We start from the raw sequence: 26,900 nt of genomic DNA, 5'->3' as shown, positions 1-26,900 counted from the left end.
CAGGCCTTTGTCCAGCATTGTCCGAGGACGTGGAAACGCCTGGGGATTTAGCCGCTCGGGGTGCACGAAGGAGGGAGAAGGAAAAGTAAGAGGAGGAGGGGCCGGATCCTGGCTGACTGCGTGCGGGTGGGAGGGCTTGGGGGGCTGCTGAGCTACAACCTGGGGCTGTCTGAGGACACGGCCGCAAGGGGCACTCGGCCACGTCTGCACGGTCGGAGGCGGGGGGGGGCGGGGGGAGTCACTTCGGCCGAACAAAGGGTCCCTTTGTGCCTCCCACTCCTGCCCCCATCCCCCCACCCCAGAAGCTCCAGAAGCCTCTCCCCTGTGCCCCTCCTGGCCCTGGACTAGGAACGTGCCGTTGGACATTTTGAAGGCTCGGCAGCCGCTCTCGTACCCCCGCCGCTGCCCACAGCAGCTGGCCTTGGGGAGGCCACTCTGCTGCCGTTTGGAACCAGACCGGTGGCCAAGGGGACTCGGTGCTTCCGTGCAAAGTGAGCCGGAGACCCAGGCTCAAGGGGCTGCTTGTCAGCCGGGCATGCCACCGGGCGGGGTCCAAGCTGCCGAGGCCGGTGGGCACCTGCGCCCGGTGGGGCCCCCGCACGGCCCGGCTGCCTGTGGCCGTGGCCCACGAGAGGACAGGGAGGGGCGCTCAGGGCCGGGGCGCCCCAGGCCGGGCTGCGAGCGCCCAACTCTGAAACCGAGCCACAACAAAGGGATCCCAGGCCTCCCCCGCGCCGGGCAGGGCTGCTGGCAGGTGGGCGACAGTGCGGAGGGCACAGCCAGGCCTGGGGGACCACGGAGAGGGCAGGCGGGGACGCGAGGGTGGGAGCCTCACTCGCACACGGCCCACGCGCACACACGCGACTCACCGCACGCACCGCCCACGCTCACACACGCCACACGCACTGGCACGCTACACACACAGCACACACGCCACATACAGAGAGCACACCACACGCAAACATACAAACACACACCGCAGTCACGCACAGACCCCACGCACGCACGTACACACACCCCACACTCACACGGCGTGCGAGAGCGCCGTGCTTCAGCTGTCGCGACGGCTGACGACCAAAGGGAAAGGAACAGCGGCTCTGGGGGTTTATTTCCAGAGGCCCTGGTCTTGGCCTCCACCTCGCTGCCATTTCTCCACCTTTACGTAAGACACCTGCACGGGGCCTCCCCTGCATCATGGAACAGGGGGTCCCCTGGGGGCTCTCATCACGTTCTCACATTGTGTGAAAGCTGCAGAGGGCTAAGCAGCAACGTGTGCTCTGAGAATGGTGAGTGTGCTAACTAGTCTTTACCCAAACTAGAATTCTGAGCGGGTGGCTTTGCTGAGACGGAGCTTGACCAGCAGTCTGGGGGCACCGGGGCCTGGCCTGCGGCAGGCTGAGGGCGGCACACGTCCGGGCGACGCCCCACCCGCCTGCCAACAGAGCCAGCGCGGGCGGTTAGCTTTGTGGCCACGGAACTCGGCGGCCGAGGAGCAGGGCAGAACGTCTTACTTAAGAACGAAGGCGGGAGGTAAAGATAATCGCCGTACGAGCACTGACTGGTCCCAGAAGACGTCAGGTGATGTGAGGTCTCGCCACCGCTCTGCTCAGTCTACACAGAGAAACTGCTACCGGTGAGAAGAACACGCTTTCACCTTCCTGGAGACTCGACGGCAGAGGCTACTGAAGGCACAGAACTGGGGTCCTCGCCTGGCCTCCAGCGCCTGAACGCAAAAGAGAAGCGCCGGCTGCCGGAGCACCCACAGCCCCGATTAGGAGGCGTCTCTGCCTCCACTTCTCCCAGTTCCCAGTTCCACCTTCCCCAGAGCAGACCAGTTTAAGCCACCTCCGGCATCTCCTGAGACCTCTTGTCACCCGGCCTCAGGGCCTGGATCACACCCGAAAGAGACCCCGTGTGCTGGGCTTGAAAACATCACAGTGCTCTGATCAGGGGTTTACCACCCTCTATAAGATCACGTAGAGTTAAACATCAGGAAAAAGGTTCCACTGAAAGCAGAAGCCTAGGGCGACGGGGATTTTTGTCGCTAAATCACCACATTGGTCAAGCGCTGCTTTCCCAGGGTTCGCGGGGAAAGGCTGTACCTCTTTACCCTCTACTGAAGCTCTGACACGGTTCTCTGTCCCTGCTGCAGCCACCCAAACGTGCAGGTTCCCAAGGGCCCCGGCTCAGGGAGCCCCAGGCCCTTCTCAGCAGAGCAGACCCTCTCCTCCACTGGCGGACGTTTCCTGGGAGGCCAGCTCACCCCCGAACGTGACACACGCAGAGGCTCCAAGCCCCAGCCATGGGTTTTTCCCGATCTCCTGCGGGTTGGCTGCTTTGCTTTCTCGAGGGAGACGCTGGGGAAGACACCACGCCTGGAGCAGGCTCGCTGGACGCGCTGCTCTGTTGTCTGGGGTGACAGGGAGCAGAGCCACCTTCCGGTGCCAAGGTAAACCTCCTTGGCACACCCGGTCGGCTCGTGGGGATTTCGATGACAATCACAGGTGGTCTTCCCTTAGAGCTGGCACGGCCAAGAAGAGCGGCGTGAAAGGCTCAGGGAAAATTCCGGGCCAGTGACACACAGACCACTCAGCCTGCCCGACGGACCGGACCCTCCCCCAGCGGCAGTCAGGGCACCAGATGGCAAAGACACTGCCCCCAAGACCCTCCACGGTAAATTCAACGCGAGACACGCATTTGCCTGGAAGCTGGCAGGTGAGGCCCTCAGAGACCCCCTTCTCCTGCCTGCATGGGAGGGCGGGTTGGGGGAGGGAAGAAAATTCCGGACAGGCTGGGAGCTTGCCTGCCCCGCCCCCCCCCGGGCATTGCCCTGTGTCCCCATCATGCGAGTTCCGCGTGTGGCCAGACGCCACGGTCATTCCCGAGACCCTGAGCCGCGATGGCCACGCACCGTCCCCCCCTCAGCTTTAGAGCCCCGCATCCAGCGAGCACTCAGTAAGTGACGGATGGACCGTTCGTTAGCGGATGGAGGAACGGAAACCCGGTCTGTGTTCTTCAGCAGATGCCCCGTGACGAGTGTCGGGGGGAGAGGAGCCGTCGGAGGGGTTGCCCAGTTTTCCGTCACCCGCACCGTCACTGACACCCCACCAATCACTCGAGTCATTCGTGGGCGTCTACAGCGGGAAGGGGTCGCCCTGGGCCAAGTCCCCGCGGTCGCGGAATCTCATAATTCAATGTCATGTCCTCCCACGTCACTTAGAAGGCAGGTGTGTCAGACCACAGGCAAGATGGGATCACAGAAAAGTAATGAGCTGAGGGTCACAGGTCACAGCACTGATTCCGTCCCTAAAAGCATGATGCATTCGGATGCCTTTGTGCTGCACCCTTTCCTTCAAATAGGAAACAGGAAAAACACTGAGGCTTCTTCTATTATTGAGTTTCAAACAAGAAAAAAAGCAGCGCCTCCGCCTGTAGGACACGGGAGTATCCACATCCTTGTGTGTGGCTCCCGTCTTCCACCCTCTCTGCACGGTGACTGCGCTCAGCAGTCAGAAAAGGGATCTCCCCGCAAATCGTGACTCGCGTCTCTTCACCTTTACACTGGAAATAAAACAAGAGGAACAGAGGTCCTAATACCATCCATTTCCTCACCTTCAAACTGAAAATCAGAAATAAGAGTTTCAGAGAAAAGAGATGAACGTACTGCGCCTGGTGAGACGCTTTGAACTTAAAATAAAAATAAGGGGAAGCCAAGTTTCCTGTTCATAGATTCTTCATGACTTATTCCTGGCAACACGGCCCTCTTTCCTTCTCACCATGTGTACAACAGAGAGAAAGGGGGCAGGGGCTGCAGGCCGAGGGAAGGCAGGGGCCCGAGCGAGGTCACGTCGGTGACATTACGGACGGGGTCTGACCTGGGCCCTCGCACCCCACTCCCGCCGTCAGCCCCGCTCCCAGGCTGCAGGCTCGGTCGCTAGCTGCCCCGTCCAGCCTTCCCGTGCCTTCCAGAATTTCATTTCAATGCGAAAGAAACAGAAGCACAGGATTTTGTGGCTCCTCCACTGCGCCCAGTTGCTATTTCTTAAGTCAAGGCCCAAGTTCAATTCTCAGCAACCCGACCATCAAAGCCGACATGGCTCCAGCTCGTTCCCTCCACCTTGTCGATGTGGGGGGCCTCCCAAACACAGTGCTGAGTTTTAAAAGAGGAAAAAAAGGAAGTTCAGAAGAACACACACACAGGATACCACTTATTTAAAGTGTTCTTTTTAAAAGCAAGACGGTACCACACAGCATTCTAGATACAGCTTTGGGACACATATAGATGGGCTAAGACGAAAGGAAGGTCACGGGGTGACAGAGCGACGGGGGTTCCGGAGGAGTGGGGGGAGGGAGTCGCAGGACGGGGGGCTAGACTACTCTTCTCAGAAAAACTGTACTGGAGGCGGAGCTGGTTCCTAGTGCTGGGCTCACCTCTGCCGCAGCGCACAGCACGCACACACGTTCTTTCTCACAGCCGTTTCCACTAGAGCTCATCCCAGGACACCGCATACAGTGCCCTGTGCTCTACAGTCGGACCTTGCCGGTCATCTATATTTAAAATGTATTTATTTATTTTAAAAACGGGAAGGGTAGTTGATTCACAATGTGTGTAAATGTCCGCCATACAGCAAAGTGACGCGGTTACACACATACGTTCTTTCTCATGTTCTTTTCCACGAGGGTTTATCCCAGGACGTTGCATACGGTGCCCTGTGCTCTACAGCAGGGCGCCGCTGCTCACCCATCCTATACACGCTAGTTTGCGTGATGATGCTTTGTGGCTGAGTCTGGGAAGGGGGTGCGTACCTGTGTGACGTCAGGAATATTTCCCAGTGACCACGGATGAGAGAGACTGAAGCACACACCCTCCTCTGAGTGCCTCTCGCACACGTGCCACCCTAAACGGAGCCACCACGCTCTGCCCTCCGTGAGCGTCTCCATTCCACCGGGCACGCTTCAGCGCAAGAGGCGGAGTGTCTATTTGAGAACCGAACCCGCGGGCAGGTGCCCCATCCGCGTAGGCCTTTTCTCCCCCAGTCTGGAGCTGCGCCGCACCCGTGTTGCCTCTGTCCCCCTCTGCTCAGCAGTGAGGACCAGGTGGCTTGGACCGCTGGGTGTTGAAACTGGGCCCGTGGTCTCAACAGCCACCCACGGTAAGGTGCACGGTTACACCTGGGCCCTTCAGGGCAGTTTCAGAGGAGCGACCTCATAAGCCCTCAGTAAACCCTATAAATAAGGATGCTGGGTATTCCACCCATTTCTGAGATGGGAAATGGCATCTTCAAAGGTTGGCTCATCGACAAAGGGACGGGCCACGAGTACAGGCTTCTGGATTGCCCCCACCGTGGCCAGCCCGGAGGCTACAGCAGCCTGCACCACACACGGTCTGCAAGCAGATGACCCAGCAATACAGCCTGGAGGAGACAACCAAGACGCGACAGAGAACAAGCAGCGAGGCAGGCGCCGCACGAGACGCTCGCACCTCGCGCACAGCCCACACCACGTTCCCCGGGTCTCACAAGTCCAGTGGCATCTAAAGCCCAGGGGAATACTTACCATTGTCTTTGCCAAACAAACCTTCCTTACCTTAAGCAAAGGTCAAAAGCACGGCAAAACCCCCGGTGCAGACAACCAGCGAGAGGACTCTCCCCGGCCTCCTCGGCAAGTCTGGGCTACTGATTACCCAGACGGCTTTCTCAGGTCAAGCAGGCAGGCGGCCCGGTGACAGCACGGGGACCACTCCCCTAGTCAAGCAGCGTGAGGAGGTGACCCCTCCCAGAGTGGGTGTGTGTTCCCAGCCCCCTATACTCCGCATCAGTCACCGGTCTTAACTACTTCAAAAACGGAGCTCCATATGCTGCGCTCTTTACCTCTTCCTAGACACCACAAAACGTGAATCATAAATAAAAATTCAGAATCAACCTTTCTGGTTACCGCATTAAAAGCTCCTTGAGGGGCTTCCCTGGTGGCGCAGTGGTTGAGCGTCCGCCTGCCGATGCGGGGGACGCGGGTTCGTGCCCCGGTCCGGGAGGATCCCACGTGCCGCGGAGCGGCTGGGCCCGTGAGCCATGGCCGCTGAGCCTGCGCGTCCGGAGCCTGTGCTCCGCCACGGGAGAGGCCACAGCGGTGAGAGGCCCGCGTGCCGCAAAAAAAAAAAAAAAAAAAAAAAATGCTCCTTGAGATTAGGGACTGTGTTCTTATTCAAAGTCCCACGTCCAGCTCTTGACCTGGAGAAAACCCTGAATCATGGTGGATCACGGAAAACAGAAGGCTATCAGTGCACAATAAATGCACCCCGTCTGCTTATTCAGTAGAGGCCACGCAGAAGCGCTCTGCCGGGGGAGATGCGGGATGGGGCAGTCGGCCTTAGGGGGCCGACAGGCTGACGAAGGAGGCAGGGGCCTGAGATCAGGCCACTGGGGGGATGGGGGAGGGAGGGAGCCCTGGGGAGAACTCGGTACAAAGCGGCAAGTAAGGAGGACTGTCCCGCCTTGTGGGTGACGGGGAGGAGGAGGGGCTGAGAGGAGGGTCCAGCAGAGGCAGCTCACTCCCGGAAAGAGGGTTTGCGCGGGAGAGGCCGGGGGCCAGCTTGGACGTCAGGATCCAAAGTCCCCACGAGCGTCTGTTTCATCGACACCACCACCACCAGAAGCGGCCACGGCTCTGCGCGCAAGGCGCTGCAGGGAGGAGCCCAGGGAGACAGGTGGGCGTCTGTCTGGGGGACGGTGCCGAGTGACCGGAGGCCCCGGCTGCCCTTGGGCCACGCGTCCTGGGCGGCCTCTGCTCTGCGTCCCTCTGGCCACGTCTCTACCACCTGCCCCGTCTCCACAGTGGGTCTGCTGCCCTTCCTCCCCACACCCAGCCCTGTGCGCCCACGGGAGGCCAGGGAGTGCAAATTACACGACCGCCAAGAGGGAAACCCTTACTCATTCAGTGCCGCAGAGACGGGGCGGAGACCGGACAGGCTGCCTCCAGAGTCACTGACGGTCTCAACCGAGGAAGGGCTGGGCGCCGAGAACGGGAGGTGAGGGACGCGCCAACTGAGACCCACCTGACCTGGGGACAAGCTGGAAGGCACACGCGCGGAGGCCCCGCCACCACCAGGCAGACACAGATGCTGCTGAGCCAGCTGGCTGGTGCTATGGCACCTTCGTCCCTCATCACCTAATGGTTCTTCTCAGGCCACACACATAAACGTCCATCTGAATAAAGATCTGAGCGCACGTTTAAAACCAAGCGAAAACCAAAGACGACCTACAGGTAGCCAACGGGCAGGTTAAAGATGCGGAACGTCACCAACCGTCAGGGAAACGTTGATACAAACGACCGTGAGATACGTATACATCACACTCACAAGGACGGCAAGAATGTGGAGAAACAGAAACCCTGTGCACTGCTTGTGGGAACATAAAATGGTGCAGCCGCTGTGGAAAACAGGAGGGAGGTTCCTCAAAAAGTTAAACATAGAATTACCATATGACCCAGAAGCTCCTCTTGTGGAAGAACACCCAAAATAACTGAACGCTGAGACTCAAAAAGCTACCTGGTAGCTACTGCTACCAGCAGTGTTATTCACAATAGCCAGAAGGTGGAAATGATCCAAATTCCCACTGACGGATGAATGGATAGACAAAATGTGGTCTACACATGCAATGGAATATTATTCAATCTTAAGAAGAGAGGAGATTCTGACACCTGTTCCAGCACGGAGGAACCCTGAGGACATTACGCCAGTCACAAAAGGACAAATCCCGTATGATTCCACTCAAATGAGGTCCCTGGAGTCGTCAAATTCACAGAGACAGAAAGTAGAGGGGTAGTTGCCGGGGGCTGGAAGGAAGGGGACGGGGAATTTGGTACTTAATGGGACAGAGTTTCAGCTTCGCAAGATGAAAAGCTCCTGGAGGTGGACAGTAGTACAGCAGCATGAACGTACTTGCTGCTGATGAATCGTACACTTAAAAACAGTTAAAGTGGTAAATTTTACATGACTGTCTTCTTCCAAACAAACAAACAAACAAACAAAAAGGAAAAGTCGGCATCTCTGCCTGTGGAGCTCTGACCCGGTCTGTGCCCCGCTGCCCCAGCCACCAGCGTCCCTCCCCGCTGTCCCCTTTCCGTTCAGGGGGATCAGATAAACTCCGTCACCACGAGGTGGAGGTGACTCTGGGAGCTCGTTGCGTTACCATCCTCAGGGCAAGGATCCTGTGTGACTTAAAAGAGAGAACCGCATCCTGACGGTCAGGTGTCAGGCACTTGCTCAGCAGCAGGCAGAGGTCACTTCAGGGCCTTTTCGCCTCCTGAGGTCAACCCTGAGCATCTCATTCCGCACTCCCATCTCCACGTGTCCACTTATCCCTGTGTCCACCGCCACCTAAGGAAATGAGCTGAGCCCTCCATGACAACACGGGACAGAGGTGCAGGGACCCCTACGAGGTGCGTCCTCTAGCAGAGACCACAGGCTTCCCCGGGATGGAGGGAGGGGGCGTCGCGAGCCGGGTGTGGCAGAAGCAGCGGGTCAGTTAAGAGGGAGTGCAGGTGGGCAGCAGAGAAGCACGAGGCTGAGCCCTCCCCGTCCAGGCCACGGACGGCATCCCACGTCCCCCGTTTCCATAGTTCACGGAGTTCCACACTTACCCCCAAGTTAAACTGCTCAAGCGACTTCAGCCTGAACCAGCTGGGATCTAGATCAGGGCTTCCTCCCAAAGAAGCCTGGTGACTGCACCTCGCAAAACACACCCTCTGACCAAACACGTCTTCTACCCAAACAAGGTGCCAGATGGTGCTCTCAGGGAGGGGTGTGGGGTCCCCCAAGCTCTCCCTTTGTAAGGAGCTTGAAGGTTCCTACGCCATCTTTTATCTCTTTAAAAGGCTGGATGAGTCAAGTCTGTGTCCGTGGCTACTTCATCTCGAGTCCTGCCCTCTCTCCGAAGCTCACACCCCGTGGGTCCCCCCGAGCAGCATCGTAGGGGTCAGGTGAGGGGGGCCGCACGCCACAGTGACACACGTGTCTGAAGGTCAGCGGCTGAGAGGCCACACAGGCCAAGCTCCCGAGAGCGGGCGCCGACACTGCCTCTGTCATTGGTTCCGTTTCCAAAACAACTCTGGGGTTTGGGTCTTCCGTCCCAGTTGTTCTGGGAACTTCTGCTAAATGGTGGTAAATGTTTAACTCACGGTATCGTGGGGGGAAGGCTTAATGTGTGGTAACTGTCTAGTGCAGTTCCTGCCTCAGCAAATAACTTATGATGTTGTTATTACTACCACCAGTAATACATAAAGAGTAACTTTTCCTGCGTTGTTTGGTGCTCAGGATATCTCACGTGGAAAAATCCTCTACACAACTGCTGGAGTCCACAGAACTCCCTCCGACCTTTCACAAGCCTAACAGCCGGCCCAAATATCAGTTTTATCACTAAGTTACAGGGCTCCTCCCAGCAGAAGCCACCGTGGACCTCCGGCTGAGGGGTCCCCGCGATGGGAGGGAAAATCCAGGAGAAGCCAGTGGCCTCTGTCTCCCACCCCCCATCCTCTGTGCAAAACCAAAACTTGGCCGAGACTTTCCAAGGATGCAGCCGTCGCCCTACAAGGAAGGGGCAGGGGCTGACCCTGCCCCCGAGTCTCAGGCAGGAGCAGGTGTGGGGACCCCACGCACAGGCGAGCGCGGCCGTCGTTCACCCACCCCGTGACCTCCTGAGGAGAGCACAGCTTCAGAGCAAAGCACACGCAGCGCTCGGAGGAAATGCCCGAAGACAATCCTGAGATGAGAGGCGAGGGTCAGGAAGGCGCGGCTCGCGGGTCGTCTCCGGCATCAGCGAGCCAGGCCCGACGGCACCTGCAGGGCTGTCCTCGGGGCCGGGGGCCAGGCCTCCGCAGCGCCCGCCGACGGCTCCGTGAGAGCGGAGAGAGGGGCCCGGCCCTCACCGCGCGGCTTCACCACCTGGCTCCGAGCAGCTCCGAGAGGAAACCCGCGTGTCAGCACCTCCCAGGAGAGGAGGCTGGGGCCCGGCAGGCGAGCCAGGTCACCCAAAGTCACAGGCTGGGGGGGGCGGATGGGCCGAGAGTGAGCCCGGGCGGACGTCTGCCAGCGTCGGGCGACTCCTGACTGCGCCTTCACCATGAAAGGTTAGTCACGGGACGCGAAGGGGCTCAGAAACCCCCGCCCGCCCCGGGTCCCAGCGACCTCGAGTGGGGCTCAAACGAGCGACCCCCTTTCCTCCTGCTGAGGACGGGGCAGCCCCCCGCACCTCTCTCCCCGGGCTGGTCGCGTCTGTTCCGACGCCAAGTCCTACGATGCCGTCTTGGCCTCATCCAGACCCTTCTAGCTCTCTGCGTTGTCAGGGACTCTCCGAGAGGCCCGCCACCCAGAGCCGGTGGACGGCCCTCCCAGGGCTCCAGCAAGGTCAAGGTGGCCGAGGGTGAAGTGCAGAGGAGGGAGGCCCCCCGGGGTCGAAAGTCGCAAGCCCTTAACGCCCCTCCCGTCTGGACACACGGGATTTTCTGGAAACAGGGGGTTTTGACCAAAAATTGAATCCTTGGTTCTCTATGACAAAGTGCTTGCTAGACCCACACCGTGGGAACACGCTTTCTGCCCTGGCCCTTCCTGTGATGCGTCTGCCATACAACCCCAGCGTTGGTGACACAAGTCAGGCTCCCCCCAGGGCCCCTGCCCCTCACGCCCAACCAGAGCCGTGTAACCTCCAGCCTGGGAGGCACGGATGTGCCTGGGGGTAGCTGTGAATGCTCTGTAGTTTCGTAAGGCTGTATGGGTGTGTGGGTGTAAAATATGCATTTTTCCAGGGGAAGAACCCACAGTTTTCATCAGATTCTCGAAGGGGTCTCTGACCCAAAAACGACTCCGATGACTCAGAAGCACCGCTTTAAAAGGAGCTTTCATTTCTGTCAAATTGGCCACATTTCAACATAAAGTGGGTCAGAGCGATTAGAAGGAGAAAAAAGGCCAAGGATGGGCAATTTCATCTGTAAGATTTCAGGGACGTTAAAACATCCTCCAACGGAACACAGTATGTGAAAGGACTGCGACAGAACGGGGGGTTACTGGTCTTGGAAGGGGTGAGTCAGGAGGGGGAACGAGAGCCGTCGGAGATGCAGAGAGGACGAGGGGTCCTTCCACCCCCCCACCCCACCCCGCGCTCTGCTCCCGAGGTGGGCTCCGCAGGCAGCTGGCTTATTAGCCTGCACACCGGTTCCTATTTTTACTTAAATCTACTGGAAAACCACGTGTGCAGCAAAGAAGTCCTGGCCTCCCCCTGGGACCAACCTGCTGACACGTCAGAACTGCTCAGAGAGACGAGCTAATTAAAATCCTGTGGTCTTTCCCAGAGACGCTCTATTTTTAACCTAATTCTGACTGTCACTTAAAGTGGGAGGTTTACATTTTTTTTTTTTTGGTAGGAAAATACCTTTTCCTTCTTAATATTCCCATGAATAATTTAGCCTAGCTGATAACCCCTCCAGTCTCCTTCAAGCATCTCTTCTGAAGACAGATGGGGACATTCCAGGCAGAAGAGAACCGAAAAAACATGTGAATCCCTGCTTGGCACCCCGCAGGGACCCTAATTAAAAATAAAAGGACCACAACAACTGTTAAAAGATGAAAGGGACTGTAGCCCAAACACTTTGGAAATCACTATCACCTCCCTGTAATTTTCCTGCAACTCTGTCTTCAAAGTGATAGGCGCACTTCATGAATGTTTCCCAAAAGTTCAAGTGTAACTTGCTTATTAGGAATAATGGTGTACACAAATGAACCTATCTACGAAACAGAAACAGATTCGCAGACATGTATCCATGTCTTGTGGCTGCCCAGGGGGAGGGGGCTGGGGGAGGGGGGCACTGGGAGTCTGGGGTCATCAGATGCCAACTATTATTTATAGAATGGATAAACAACAAGGTCCTACTGTGTAGCACGGGGAACTAGATTCAATACCCTGTGATAAACCATCATGGAAAAGACTATGAAAAAGAATATATATGTGTGTATAACTGAGTCACTTTGCTGTAGAGCAGAAATTAACACAACATTGTAAATCAACTGTACTTCAGTTAAACAAAGAAATAATGATCGACATATATACACTAATATGTATAAAACAGATAACTATCGAGAACCTGCCGTATAGCACAGGGAGCTCCACTTTGCTGTGCAGCAGAAACTGACACAACATTGTAAGACAACTAAACCCCAATAAAAAGAAATTTTTTTTAAAAGAAATAATGGTGTAAACATATGTTTAGGTTCTCAATTTGAGGCCACACTTTTTTAGGGGCCTTGGACCAGTCCACACAAGCATTTTAACCCAAAGATTGTTGAAATGCTTCATACTTAAAATATCTGTGTGTTGAAACACTATTGCTTCGATATTAGAAATAGTTTTCAGAATATTATATTTTAAACATAACTTTTTCTTTCTCGTGAAAACTTCCGTCACATACAGGTACACCTCCAAATTCAAGAGAAAAAAAAGAAAAACTCAGTCTACGGTACACAATTAATATTTGTATTAATATTAACAATTAATATTTGTTAACATCACCCTTTTGTTTCCGGAGGAAGAGGCAAATTATAAGAAAATAGGTCCAACTTGGACTAGTGTACTCCACTGAACCTCATTTTACGGGACCTATGCTTCCGTTTTTAAGGATGCCTTGGTTGGGAATTATTTCCCCTAAACTTTTCCATTGACTTTCTTTACAAAACGAAAGGCTGTTAACCACACGTAGGGATGCAACAAGTCTTTTTAAAATTAAGCTCTTTGGGGAAGCGACTTTAATGGCATGGCAATCATCTAGTAAGACAATTTAAATGCTTAAACACCTTTTGAAGAATCCCGAGCTGGTCCTTGAGGAACCCCGAGTCTTACAAGGGGCAGGGGGGGGGGTGGGTGCGGACGCCCGAGGGCAGGGGGCCCCGCTCCTGGTTCTGATTTCGTGAAGCTCTCTCTGGCGCGGCATAAAGAGTGGGCCCTCTCCACGGGACCCTGACTCGAGAGAAAGCCGCATCGGGGTGGGCGCGCTGCCCAGGGCATCAGCCAGCCACGCTGGTCCAGACCTGCGGCCCCTGCAGCCACAGGAGGCGCTCCTTCCTGGGGTCAAGGCCGTGGAGCTCCTCGCTCGCCGGGCCGTGGGCCCGCCTGCCCGACCTGGGCCCAAACTCCAGGCTGAGCAAGTTCCCCAATGACCTTGACAGTGCCTCCTCTTGCCTGCCTTGTACACACTGAATGGGGAGGGAACGTCGATCCTGCTTGAGTGTCGGTAACTCCATCGACCTCTTGAAACCAGCAGGGCCTTCAAAGCAGGACATCGTGGACTCACTTCTCCGTCCACCTGCCCAAGGGTCTCCTGAGCACTGACACTGCACCACCTGCACCCAGTCCTAGAGCCACATGGCTGGCCTTTCAAGGGCTGACAGCACGGAACCAAGTGTTCGATTTCCTGAAAACAGCTCCTCCCTGGGGCTTTTTTACCCATTCCGCGGCTCCCAGGAACGCGGCCTTGTTAGAAGGGAATCGCTTTATTTCACTTACTCTCTAACAGATGCTGCAACACAAAAATGAACTTATCTGGAGAAGTGTCTTGGAGAGTTTCCATAACTGGTTTTCTCTCCTTGAGCCGATGAGCATTTTATTCTGAGGTTTATCTGGTGCCCTGGTTACCAGCGCGACTGAAGATCTATGCTCAAGACTCAGGAGCGATTTTACAGCAATTGGATTTAGCCGCCGCCGGCTGAGTGGCCACCAAGCGTGGAAGACAAAGACGAACAAGCTTCTCCTCCGACAGACACAGGTCAGCGGGCCAAGAACCGGACCAGGCGTCGGCAGCTTTTCCCGCCAAAAGCCAAATGGCGAGCGCTTTAGGTGCTGAGGGCCACACGGTTATCTGTCAGGGCCAGCCAACGCTGGCGCCACAGCGCAAAAGCCACCAGCCTGCACAGAACCGTGCGGGCAGGGCCGGGTCCAACAGAACTCTTCCGATGGACACAGAAACTTCAATTTCTTACAGTTTTCACACACCACCCAATATGCATCTTCTTCTGATGATTTATGACTTCTAAAAAATAGAAAAACCACTCACAGCTCACCAACCATATAAAATGCACAGCCTGCGGAGCGTGGCCAGTGGCCGGGGCTTGCAGACTCCTGGGTCTGCCCCTGCCTTGCTCTGTGAGGGAAGGTGAGTTGCCTGGGTGTCTCAAGCCTTGCTCTCCTCGTCTCTCAAACGCGGATGTGAATCTTTGTCTCCTGGGTTCTAGCAATTAGATACCTAAACATAGAAAGCACTAGACGGTGCCAAGTGATCTCCTTCCTGGAGAGGTAACCTTGTTGATCCCAGCAATAACGGCTAAGCTTCCTGCCAGCACGGTGTTAAGTGCTGCGTGCTTTTTATAGCATTTTATCTAATCTACGAGGCCATCGATTTTGAGACTCACCCTTACTGAATGGACCACCAAGACAGAAAAAGCCAGTTAACCTCTGCCACAGCATCGACTGTTAAGATGCGTCTTGATTTCACAAATGCTAAAACGTGTGTGTAGTGGTGGTGTTGGGGGGGACGACTGCATTTTAGAACCAACGAAATGTGGTATCTCCTTGAAGCCCACAGCCATCCTCGGAGGCAGGTACTCCTATCCCCATTTTACAGAAGAGGAAGCTGAGGAGAGGTCCTAGCCTGTGCTCAAACAGCTGGGACCGAACACGGGCAGCCCAGTCCAGAGTCTGAGCTCTGACTCTCGGGCACGAATGCCCAGCAGCAGCTGAAACAGCTGGAACTGTTTCAGGAGCCGGGCACAGACGAACCTTGTCCTCGGCCAGAGAGGACACACAGCCCAGCCATTCGTGTCCCTCTGGTGCTTCAATGCAGGGCACGACTGCAGCAGGAAGTAACAGGAAACGGGAGCCTCAGATGTAGAATAAAAATGGCAAAAGGGGTGCCAGCATCTCGGCTGCAGGACCCTCCTGACGGCTGCGCGGGGAATCCTGCCCGGTTCAGGGGAGGGCGGGCGCAGTGCCGAGAGGAAGTGACGTGATGTCCGGGACCCGGGACTTCAGGAGCCGTCCCTTGGTTTCCTGGCCGACAAGCACGGCGCTTGGACCCACACCGTGCGCTCAGGCCGGTCCACGCTGAGCACCCGCTTCCTTCCTAGGGCCTGGAGGCCGGTCCGTGCCAGGCAGAGGGGCCGACGTGAGCAGCTCCAGTCAAATCCCTGGGCGCTGGGTCTCTGATGAGCTCCTGGTGACATCATCTCACACGGGCCGTCACGGCCCACAGCTGGGGAATGGAGCACTGGCCGTGCGACCCCACTGGGAGCGGGTGCTGGAGCTCGGGCCTGGCCTCTTCTGGACTTTACCCTGTACTGATTTTGCTCCGTATCCTTTCCTGCAGTAAATCACCGCCAAACTAGAAGCTGAGACGCTGAGTTCTGTAAATCCTCAGTCCCAGGGGTGGGCTGGGGGTTCCGGCACAGCCACCCTCAGCCGTTCCATTTCAAAACACCATCCTTCCGCCACAGCGCCGTACCAGGTGCTGGACGGAGGCCGCTGCCGGTGCCGGCCCTGCGGCAAAGGTCGTGAGAAGCCAGGTAGAGAGCATCTGTGTTCTGCTCCGTTGACCAAGCACCCCTTCCACGCTTCTCTGGGAGAGGTGACCTCGTGATTTCTGTCCTTCGGGTAGGAGATGGCAACGGTGACGGTGATGACAGAGGTGACAGGAGCCTGCACTTTCCGGGGCCTGCCATGACCACGTCCCACGTTAACTCAGTCCGTCCCCAGCAACCCCAGGGGGCAGAGGCGCTTTTATTATCTCCATCTTCACAGTGAGGAAGCTGAGCACAAGAATATGCTAAGAGCTGCCCTGTGGGTCACACACTGGTCCCTGGCAACACGCCCTCTGGCTTCAGAATCCAAGTTCTCACCACGACCCACATATATGTCTCTCTCTGGACACGGACGTCGGTCTGAACCGGTATCACCTGGCCCAACTTCACCTACCCCTTTAAAAAAGACAGTATTTATCATATTCCACCTGTGTGCATGTTTTACTGCCTGCGCTACCCTCGGAGCTGTGTGGCCGGTCCGTGCCTGGTGCGACTCTGGGCCCCACCAGGGCACCACGCTTTGCGCGGCAAACGCTCAGACGTGGACGGGTGGGAGGGAGTCCCCACTCGGGACGGGGGGTCGGCGCAGACTACAGGACTGGGACCCAGGTTTCGGAGAACACGCGGACATGCGGGTCTCAGACGGCAAGTTCCCAACAGTCAGAAGGGAAAGCGGGCGCTCACGGGGCAGCAGCAAAGCGGGCCAAGAGGCGGACCCGGCCATGACCATGAGAAGGTGAGAGGCCTGACAGACGACTGCCCAGAATAAAGGATGCATCCAGGTGAAACCAAACTGTGACGACCCTTAAATGGAACGCTCGGGCTAAACAGCGGAGGGCAGCCGGTGAGACTTGGTAAGAGTTATCTGGGAGCAGAGGGAGGGACGGGCCAGAGCTTTTGGGGAGGCGGAGGAGCTGAGAAGCTGCAGAAAGAATCTCAAGGCGATGTGAGCACGCGAGAAATGCAGCCGGAGGCCAAGACCGGAGGCGGGCTCCACCGCAGATCTGCTGCCCAGCCGCGTAAAGACCTCGGCCAGTGCCACTTCTCTGAGCTGACGGGCGGTGTTGAGGGTCTCAGGCTTTCCCACCTGAACCTTTAGGATCCTAATAGACTTGGACTGGAATTGGTGGTGGCTGTGGGTTTTAAGCACCATTTCTAAAGGAGGATTGATGGACCCTGGTATCTCACTGACAGCGGTGGGGTATGCATGATGGCCCAAGAGCAAGTGCAGAAAGCTGGGTGAATGACAGTGATGCTGATGGGGGTAAGGAAGTCAGGAGAGAAAATGAAAGACATTCTTTACTTCACACAGCAAAGTATGTTTAAAGGAAAAAAAAAAAAACGTAGCGGCTACTAGAGGTGAGACTCTAAATGACAATAAGCTACAAGGAAAAAAAAAAAAAAAAACAGGAAGAAAGGAGAAGCAAGACCAAGAGAAGACAGACTTGCTGACGGCTGCTCTATCCACGCTGGTCACGAGTTAACCCTCCAGCACCCCCCAGCTTCAAACAAACCAGCCGTCAAAATACTGCTTCTACAACTGCGGTCAAAGCTGATTAAGTCTCAGGGTTGTATAGGAGGAGCACATTCTGTGTTTTGAAATAGAGTATCAGCCACTGACCCTCGGGGAGTTCATTGCTTTTCCAGTTTTGAGCACAGTTATGCGTCTAACTAAACCATTCACCTGCCAGGTGGCTGTGCCCTACAGTGAGCTTTACTGCCCGGGGACCAACGGGAGCGCACGGCAAGTGCCGAGGCCACGACCGTGGGCAGAGAGAGAAGTTCTGGGGAGAAGCTGCTCAGTCCTACTGTAGAACCTACTTTCTGCAGATGTGATTTACTGCTCTGTGCACGGACTCTCTATCCAGGGAGGACGCTTCAGCCTCTAATGTGTATATTATATGGTTGTATACTGAATATACAAGGCTGGTAGCAAATATGACAGGGTAAGCAATTCTGCAATCGGCCCCTTCCAGTTAACTATCGTGCCTTGTACACACATACCGGGTCACTACTGGCAAAGACCAATTTCTGGTTTAACGGGGCAGAAAGAAGAGATGCAGATACAAATGTCTATCAATTGTCTCTATTCTCATTAACACATTCCCCTTAGAGGAAACCACACGCCTCTTCTGTTTACTTGGATTTGCCTTTAAAGTGGCTGATACACTAGGAGTTTTAATCGTAGAAATAAATTCATTTGGTGCCATGCGTATTTTTCCATCCCCTTTCTGTCAGGCATTAGAATATTTCACCTCTGAATATTTTGTAGCTGTATATAATTCTTTGGAAAACACATAGCATTTGGGGTAATGAAGATCCTGCAGGTTTCATTAAACAATTGTGCCAGTAAGAGCGCAGCAGTAAATGCTAATGAGGGCTTCAGAACACAAACGCTCACTGTGCCATCGTTTCAGAGCGAGAGGCTGGTGAGAGGCCGGACCAGAGACCGGCCGGCGCCTCCTCCCCCCCCTCTTCATTTCACTGTGTGATCCGAGCAAGTCACTGGGCCACAGCAAGGCCGAGACCATATCATGATGCAAAGAGAACCTGCCCCGGCCGACCCTCCCTGGCCCTCGCAGCCCCGATTCCGTCACTCCGCATCCTCCTGCTGTAGAACGTGCCCTCCTGTCTCCCTGGCACTAAATACTCTGTCTCGGGCCCCCCTCCCACAGGAAGGTCCCCCGTCTCTCAACGCACACGCTGCTCTCCTTTCTCCCGAACTTCTGGTGACTTGCAGCCACCTGCATCCATCCTTAATGCATTCACGTGCATCACAAGTATCTTGGTGTCTGTTAGATACGGCTCGGCGCCCGCAGGTGCAGGTCACCGTATGCACGTTGTGTTGGGTCATTGAGACAAAGACCAACGGGACACACGTGAACCGTGTGGGCCAGCAAGAGAGAGAAGGACGCAGACCCTAACGAGGAGAAGAAGGTAAAGTCGGGCAGGGAGTTCAGTAGGGCGAGACGGGCCCTCCCCAGCCTGGGGGGATGGGGTGGGGCAGCACATGTCCTTTAACCGAAGACCCAGAGAAGATCAGTGTGGCCCCTGGGAGGTTGAGGGGCACATCTGCAAAGGTTCCCAGATGTACAAACAGACGGGAAGGGGGGCCTCTGACTGGTCCCGGGGAATCTGGAGATGCAAATGGAGGAGGGAGGGGGCATTCCAGGCTTAAGGCCGGGTGCGGAGGGAGCCTTGAGAGAGGGCCAGTGCAGAGCCTGGAGGAGGGGCTGGGAAGGGGACGACGGGAATGATGCTGAGAGAACCCCCCCCCGGCCCCCCCCAGGCCCTGCCTCATCCCGCCCCTTGGACCCCCTTGGCTGGGCAGCCGCCCCTTCCCTGGCTTTCGGGCCGGTCACCTCTAGGGCACCACGCAGCGACCCATGGGTGAAGCCACGCTGCCCAGCGTCCGAGCTGCGCTCTGGAAAGAGGCCTGGTGGGCAGCAGAAGCAGCGCCCAGAGGGGGGCGCCTGGGGAGGGGAGCCGGGCAGGAGGACGCCAAGGCCCTCGCACGGGCGCAGGTGGAGCCCTGGGCGGGAGGCCTGGCCTCTCCAGGGGCTCCTGATGGAGATGCCCGGTCCCCACGGCCTGGCAGCGCCTGCCCAGCCACCGAGCCACAGTCCGCCCGGCTGGGGACGAGCCGTCAGGCAGCTCCTGTGAGCGGTTCCACCGTGGCCCAGACACACACTCGCGAGGGGATCTGTTCCCCCGGCACCGCCGACGGCCCACGGCCAACACATGGCGCCAGCCCCGTGTGCGCCCGGCTCCCCCAGCATCAGGAACGCCCACGGCTCCGGAGACACCCCACTTCCTGCTCTGCTGCCCGAGCCTCTAGCGGGGTTCACGCTTGGCAGGTGCCGAGGTCAGAAGTTCCACGGCCACAAGTCCGGCAAGCGTGTCAGTGAGGGTCTGGAGGGGTTTCTCAGGAGGTAAAGGCAGAGGGGACACGAAAACCTCGGCCCGGGTATCAGCACAACTCCTGTCGAGCTGATGCACAGTGAGCCCTGCTGTTATTCCTACTTAGGCCGTAGGCCTCGACTTCCCTTGCAAAGCCACCCTTTCCAGGGGCTTCCCTGGTGGCACAGAGGTTAAGAATCCGCCTACCAGTGCAAGGGACACGGGTTCGAGCCCTGGTCCAGGAAGATCCCACACGCCGCGGAGCAACTAAGCCCGTGAGCCATGGCCGCTGAGCCTGCGCTCTAGAGCCCGCGAGCCACAACTGCTGAGCCCATGTGCCACAACTACCGAAGCCCGTGCGCCTAGAGCCCGTGCTCCGCAGCAAGAGAGGCTGCCACTATGAGAAGCCCACGCTCCGCGATGCCGCAACTAGAGAAAGCCCACGCGCAGCCAAAATAAATAAGCTTATATTAAAAAAAGAAAAGAAAAGCCACCCTTTCCTGTCTTTCCTGGATATTCCCCGACAACCGCGACCCCCTCCCTGTCTGAGGGGGTTCGACTGCGACTCACGAGGGGTGAGTTCTGACTCTGGTTCAGACGCCACCTGCCCGGCCTTGGCTGTTTTAACCTCTCACAGGGTAGATGTTCATGCGACGGATGAGCTGGACTGGGGCCTGGGTGCTCAGGTGCAGCTCAAGCAGGCCTGTCTTCGTAGGACCGGCTGCTCTGGGGCAGCCCCGTTTTCTCCGGAATGTGGGTCTCCCTCACAAGCTCCCCGGGGAGCCTCCCTGCACCCGGCCTGCCCTGACGCGAGCCCCGTGCTCCGGCGCGCAGAGCAGACAAGAGCCGGAATCGAAATGCACCTCTCCTCTGCCGCAGGGACGCCGGTCTCTGTCCCCTAAACGCACTCCTCCTTCTTGCAAGAGTCTTACAACCGAGCAGATGGGAAGCTCCTGGAGAGAAAGGCCCGCCTTTCTAACGATAATCTGTAAGTGTTAAAAATCACCAAATGCTCCCTGAGAAAGTTCAGGGCACATTTCCCATTGTCAAGGATGAAATTTATTTTCCACGCTGTGGGACGCCGCGGTGAACTGAAGAACACCGCACAGCAAGTCCGAGGTGTTGTACCTGCAGGGCCTGGGGATGGGGGGAGGGGAAAGGAGGGGAGGGTGGACCGCGTTTCCACCTGGCGTTGGAAATTCCAGCTTATGTGACACAGAGGCAAACACACCTGTGGGGACTGGAGTGCTGCCATCTGTCCCCTCCCTCGGGACTAAAGTTCTCCCACTAATTCTGCCCCTGCTCCGTGTCAGCCTGAACACGAGCTGGAGACTGACACCCGTGGAGCTGGGAGCAGAGAGTACGCGATTCACACTGAAGAGCGCGCGGCTGGGTGGGCTCGGGGCCCCGACCCCCGCCGTGCCCCGCTGGAGCGCTTGCAAGCGTCCGCGCAGCCCTGCTCGCCAGGGATGATGAAACACGTGTGTCTCCTCAGGGTCGGGGGTCTTAGCACAGGACCAGTGTAAACGCTCGTCGGGGGGCGGCGGGGCTGGTGGAGGGACGGAGACAGAGGCAGAGACAGCACCTACGTGTGAGCGAGAGAAAACGTGAAGAGCACGGCGAGGGAGAGTGGGGCGGGTGAAGAGAACAGAACCCCAACGCTGGCTGTTGAAGACACTTAACAGAAAACGCGTCCTGGCCGGAGCGGCAACTGACGTGCACGCGCCCAAAGCGCACAGGCCGACGGGGCGAACGCACCGTCCACACTCAGCAAGTTAAGCAGGTTTGGGAGACGCTGAGCCGAGACTCAGGTGGACGGGGATCCGTTCGAGCACACGGGGGTGACCCCGGTCAACACGACACCCACGTCGGCCTGCCCTGCTGGAACGTCCGACATCGCTGGCGAAGAAGCGAGGGGGGGGTCTTCCTGCGAGGAGCTAGTTCCGACCACAATAACGGGGGCTGGTAAGAACACTCAAGGCAGTGGCCGATCTGGATGCACCGGCGAAGCGTGTCTCCATACCGCTGGGCCCCTGACAACAGCCTGACCGACGACGCAAACACGTCCTGACATCATCCCTACACGAGACGCTTTGGTAGGTTTACCAACACATACCAAGTCCTGTGGAACTGGACCCTATTTCTGGAACGTCTTATCTATTCTTTACAAAACCCTACCCAAGTTCAACACTAACATTCTCTCCTGCTTGTCCTAACATAACCCCCCCCCCACACACACACACCCGTGGCTCAAGCAGGGTGTCTGCAGAGAGAAACCGCAGTGGGCGGGGTGTTAGCCACGGGCTCTACATCACGCTGCAGGAACAAAAAACTCTGAATAATTTCAGGCGCTTAGAAGATCAGAAGGTCATTTCCCGCGTACACTACACGCCCAGGGAGGGCTGGCGGAGGGTTCGGATCGTCACCGTCACTTGGGGGTCGGGTGGAAAGAGCGGTGATGAGTTAGAGGCCCCCAGGTCTCTCGCAGGTAATTCAATGCTCCGGCCCAGGAGGGACACGTCACGTCTGCTCACAGCTCACGGGCCAGAACCAGGCCCGGGGCCCTGCCCAACCTCAAGGGAAATACTGGCCAAAGGCACCAACGATGTCCACGCCTTGCTGTGTGGAGCTGATTGCTCGAAAATGCTTCAAACACACATCGCGCGTGAAGGGGCCGGCCCGGCCTCCTGGGCGCTTCGCGTCCTGAGGTGCGTCTAGACCCCTCGCCCCGCCTCGCCCCGGCCCCAGGACCGCGACGGGGACCGACTCGTGTCCCTGCCGTGGTTTGCCGCCGCGTCGCGGGAGGTGGCCTAGCAGTGCCGACCCGGCCACTGACCTCAGCCCCGGGGTCACCGCGGGGGCTCGGCCCCTTCAGTTTCACACCCCGCGCTTCCCCGGCCTCTCTCACCAGGGCGGCCTCCGTCTACTGCGCCGAAGGCTGGGCGCCACGGACGGCAGGGGAGCACGTGCGCTGACCCGCGGCGGCTTCAGGACCCCAGCAGCGCGACAGCAGCCCCGCGCGCGGCGTCAGCCTCGGTGCCACAAGAGGCAGCGTCGGGGTGAAGAGCACGGGCTCCCCAGCCAGACTCACTGCGTCTCGGCCTCAGTTCTTCCCTCTCTGGCCAAGCGACCGTCTCGCAAGCGGGGAGGGTGACGGCTCCTTCCCCGCCCCCACCCCGGTTGCTGTGGAACGAGGGGTGGAGGGGCGCGTCCAACAGGCCCCGGGGCCGCTGTTCTTTTTCTTCTCCTCATCACCTAACCCCCTTTGGCCACGTGAGTTTCAAACAAATTTGTTCCACAAAGAGCAAGTCCCATTCCTAACGTCACCTGGGAGGTGGGTGTACGGATCCCCACTAAATAAGGAAAAGACCGAGACTGACCCAGTTCTGGAGTCTGTCTGTCCGAGCCGGCCCTCTTTCCCTGCAACGCTCTCCCAGGTTTGCCCTGATGTCGTGAACACAAGGGGCCAGGTCAGGGTCAGGAAAACAACTTGGTCAAGGTCGATCCCCCGCCTGTACCTGGAACTCTTCAAAGCAGCCGCTCTGCTCAGTTCAACAATGATAAGGCGATGCTTCCCCACCCCCGCCCCCAGATGCATTCTGTACGCCCGACCCTCTGTTGTCCGCACGCACAGCCAGCCGGGCTCCCGCCGCAGATGCTGGCGGTGAATCGGGAAAGGAAGGGCTGCGGGAAGGACGGGGAGGTGGCCGTCCAAACCCTGTCCCCTCCCGCACCTCAGAGGCCCAGCAGCCTCTGTCTTCAAGGCTCCACACGCGCGCACACAGCAGGCCGACTGGAAGGTGCGCTATGGTCCCGGTCTGGAAACCGCTATGTTTCCACCCTGACCGGAGCCAATCACCTCACCTTCTGGCCTTGGCCCACTTTGCTCGTCCTTGTCTGGACCAGAGGGGACGGTCCCCCAGACGGCACGGTGTGGTCGGGGGGCTTCCTCCCACTGTCCTCCTCTCCAACCGGGAAAGCCCTCCAGAGCAGAGCTCAGCAAACAGCTGGTGCACCAATTCGGCCCAACGGCTATTTTTGTAAATAAGGCTTTACTGGAGCACCCACCCGTTTACGCACCGTCGGCGGCTGCTTTGTGTCACGACGGCGGAGTAGCTCCGCGAGACACCCTACGGCCCAGAGAGCCTAACATCTTTCCCATGTGGCCCTTTACAGAAAGTGTGCTGAGCCCTGGGGTAGGGTGCGCGGCAGGAGAAGGCGCAGGGAGGAAAGAGCTTCGGGCCCACGAGGATGGTACGCTGGCCCGTGACCCTGCCCGGCAGACCCTCTGACCGAGGGCGTGGCTTTCCTTTACTAAATACTTTCTTACATGCTGGATACGGGGACGTAACAGTGAGCGAGAGAAACGCAATCTCTGCCCTGTGGGCGTTTAAAGTTGTGTGTTGGGATAGAGATGGGTTGTAAAGGAAAGGGAAGAACAGAGATCCATGAAAAATCAATCAGGGGGTCACACAGCGGTGGGCTATTCACACAGCAGTGCAATGGGCGCATTACAGCTGCAGAGGGCCACACACACGCGCCTGGGAAAAAACGCCCAGTGAAAACAAAAACGTCCAGAAGAACACATGCTGCAAGATTGCACTTACTAAAAGTTGAAAAGCATGCAAAGCTAAATGATATACTGTTTGCAGATCCCAGCAGATGAGGCAAAATTATGAAGAAAAGCAAGGGAAGGAGAAACACAAAAGCCAGGCTCGTGGTGACCAGGAGGGCAGGAGTGACCTGGGTGGCAGGGAAGGGACACACGGGGCATTTCAAAGCGATGGTCATAATCCTCAAACGTGCCTGGTGTCAGAAGCCTTCACATCTGACTTGCTGGCATTTTTATGTCTCTTCAGTATTTAATCAAGCTGACTTTTGAAAGCAGACTCACTGTGACGAGTGAGGGAGGCCCCCAACCCACATGGGAGGGGGATGCCGGGAGAAATCTCTGGAAAACATGGCGCATCTGTCTCCTGAGGACTTGAGCAAATTCCACCCTGAGAAGAAGTCGTAGAAGGCTGTTCTAGCAAAGAGCACCGGTGCAGAAGTCCAGAGGTGCTACAGACGACAAAGTTTTCAGGGAACTGAAGAAGGAGATGGGGGGCCGCAGGGAAGCAGGGCTGGGGGTGTCCCCAGGCCACACTGAGAAGCCTCACAGGCCGCTGTGAAAAACGGGCACTTTGTTCCCAAAGCAACGGGAGCCTTTGGAAGACTGAAGCCATGGAGTACAAAGACACAGTCAGAGCCGTCTTCTAAAAAGACTCTTCTCGCTGTGGCAACATCAGTTTATTCTGCTGTCCTGATGTCCCCTTGGGTTTCTGCGGGGTTGAGAGCAATGCTGGTCCCTGTCTGTCACTGATAGCACCACCAGTCACACAAACAAAACTCAGGTGTCAGGCCAAAACCACAAGGCCCTTCGTAACACAGCTGATGGGTATCAACTACGGGCTGTTACAAGCAAGAACGCACTGTGTAAACCAATATTTTGCACACTGAATTAAGTATCAGTGCACCAGCAGAGATGACAATGATAAAGACATTCCAACAGTGAATCTTTGCAAAGCAGATGTTCCTTCTCTAAAACAAAGAATCTCCCAACACGTCAACTTTATGAAAATAGATTTTAATCTACCAGACACATTTTAAACAAGCATTCTATCTAAATGCTTCTTACAGGCCTCTCACTGCCGTGGCCTCTCCCGCTGCGGAGCGCAGGCTCCGGACGCGCAGGCTCAGCGGCCACGGCTCACGGGCCCAGCCGCTCCGCGGCACGTGGGATCCTCCCGGACCGGGGCACGAACCCGCATCCCCCGCATTGGCAGGCGGACTCTCAACCGCTGCGCCACCAGGGAAGCCCTACCAGACCCATTTTAAACAAGCATTCTATCTAAATGCTTCTTAATTCTTTAAAAGAACAGATAAGTGGAACTATGAATGCTGTAAATATTTTAAAATCGTATCAGTAGGAAAATCAGTTCAAAAGCACATTTCTCTAGTGGCAAGAAGACACATGCATATATAATAATAATAATAATTATTATTATTATATTAAATGCTACGAAGAAAATAAAACATAAAAACAGCACTCTCTCTGGTTTCATCACCCCACCACCTACTTCAAACTTGTAACTTAATTACTAAATAATGACCGTATTTTTTGCCTCCTGTTAATTCTATTTGGAAAAAATGTCAACATAAACTCTTACCATGCTTGCAGGAAGTTAGACCAGATAGTCTCCAAAGAATACAGCGACTTCAAACGTCCTCAAAACGATATGATCCAGCAGCTCCACCTTCAGAGTATATAACTAAAAGGACCGGAAGCAGGAATTTGAACAGACATCTGTGCACACACATTCACAGCAGCATCACTCACAACCGTCCAGAAGTGGAAGCGACCCAAGTGGCCGTCGTGGGTTGAATGGATAAACAAAATGTGCTGCCTCCCTACGATGGAATATGACTCAGCCTTACAAAGGAAGGTGATTCTGACCCAGGCTACAGCATGGATGAACCTTGACAACGCTCTGCTCAGTGAAATAAGGCCCCGAGGACAAAGGCTAGATGATTCCACTGACATGGGCGCCCAGGGCTGCCAGATTCGTAGGGACAGGAGGTAGAATGTGGGTGTGAGGGTCTGGGAGGAGGGGGCTGGCGAGTTAGTGCTAAATGGGGACAGGGTTTCTGTTTTGCAAGATGAAAACTATTCTGAGATGGATGGTGGTAATGCTAGTAATATGAATATACTCAATGCCACTGAGTTGTACACTTAGAAAGGTTTAAAAAGGTACATTTTAGGGGCTTCCCTGGTGGCGCAGGGGTTGAGAGTCCGCCTGCCGGTGCAGGGGACACGGGTTCGTGCCCTGGTCCGGGAAGATCCCACATGCCGCCGAGCGGCTGGGCCCGTGAGCCGTGGCCGCTGAGCCTGCGCGTCCGGAGCCTGTGCTCCGCAACGGGAGAGGCCACAGCAGTGAGAGGCCCGGGTACCGCAAAAAAAAAAAAAAAAAAGGTACATTTTACAGTACATAGACTTCACCACAGTAACACAAAAAGTTCCGAAACATGGATGTCTTAACTGGACTGCACAGCGGCTGAGTTAATATCACAGCCTCGACCTGCCTCTCACTGCAGCCCTTATCATCCTGGTCCCTTAAATGTCTCCGGGTTCCTCAGGGGTGTCCTCTGAGGGTGCGAGTGCTGACCAGAGACCAGGACATCCGTGTCCTCCCCATTATGGTATCGAACACACGTGCCTGCTCCTGCCCCCAACCAAAAACCCCCGTCCTCAAAACAAAGTATTCCTCAGAGAACCCTCTGTTACCAGGCCAGAGAGATGCACTACAGCCGGGATGTCACGAGGGCAGACTTGGTCACCGATTATTTTCAG

At 56.5% G+C, this 26,900-nt stretch overlaps 1 protein-coding gene across 6 annotated transcripts in view; it reads right to left on the bottom strand.

Moving 5' to 3' along the window:
• SLC22A23 (solute carrier family 22 member 23) overlaps positions 1 to 26,900 on the bottom strand; it is a 144,210-nt gene that overhangs the window by 58,969 nt on the left and 58,341 nt on the right. The window lies entirely within an intron of this gene.

The sequence above is a fragment of the Kogia breviceps genome, chromosome 10, assembly GCF_026419965.1.
Source record: "Kogia breviceps isolate mKogBre1 chromosome 10, mKogBre1 haplotype 1, whole genome shotgun sequence".
Classification (NCBI taxonomy): Eukaryota; Metazoa; Chordata; class Mammalia; order Artiodactyla; family Physeteridae; genus Kogia; species Kogia breviceps.
Note: the sequence above shows the minus strand (reverse complement) of the source record. Positions and strands in the feature narration are given on the sequence as shown.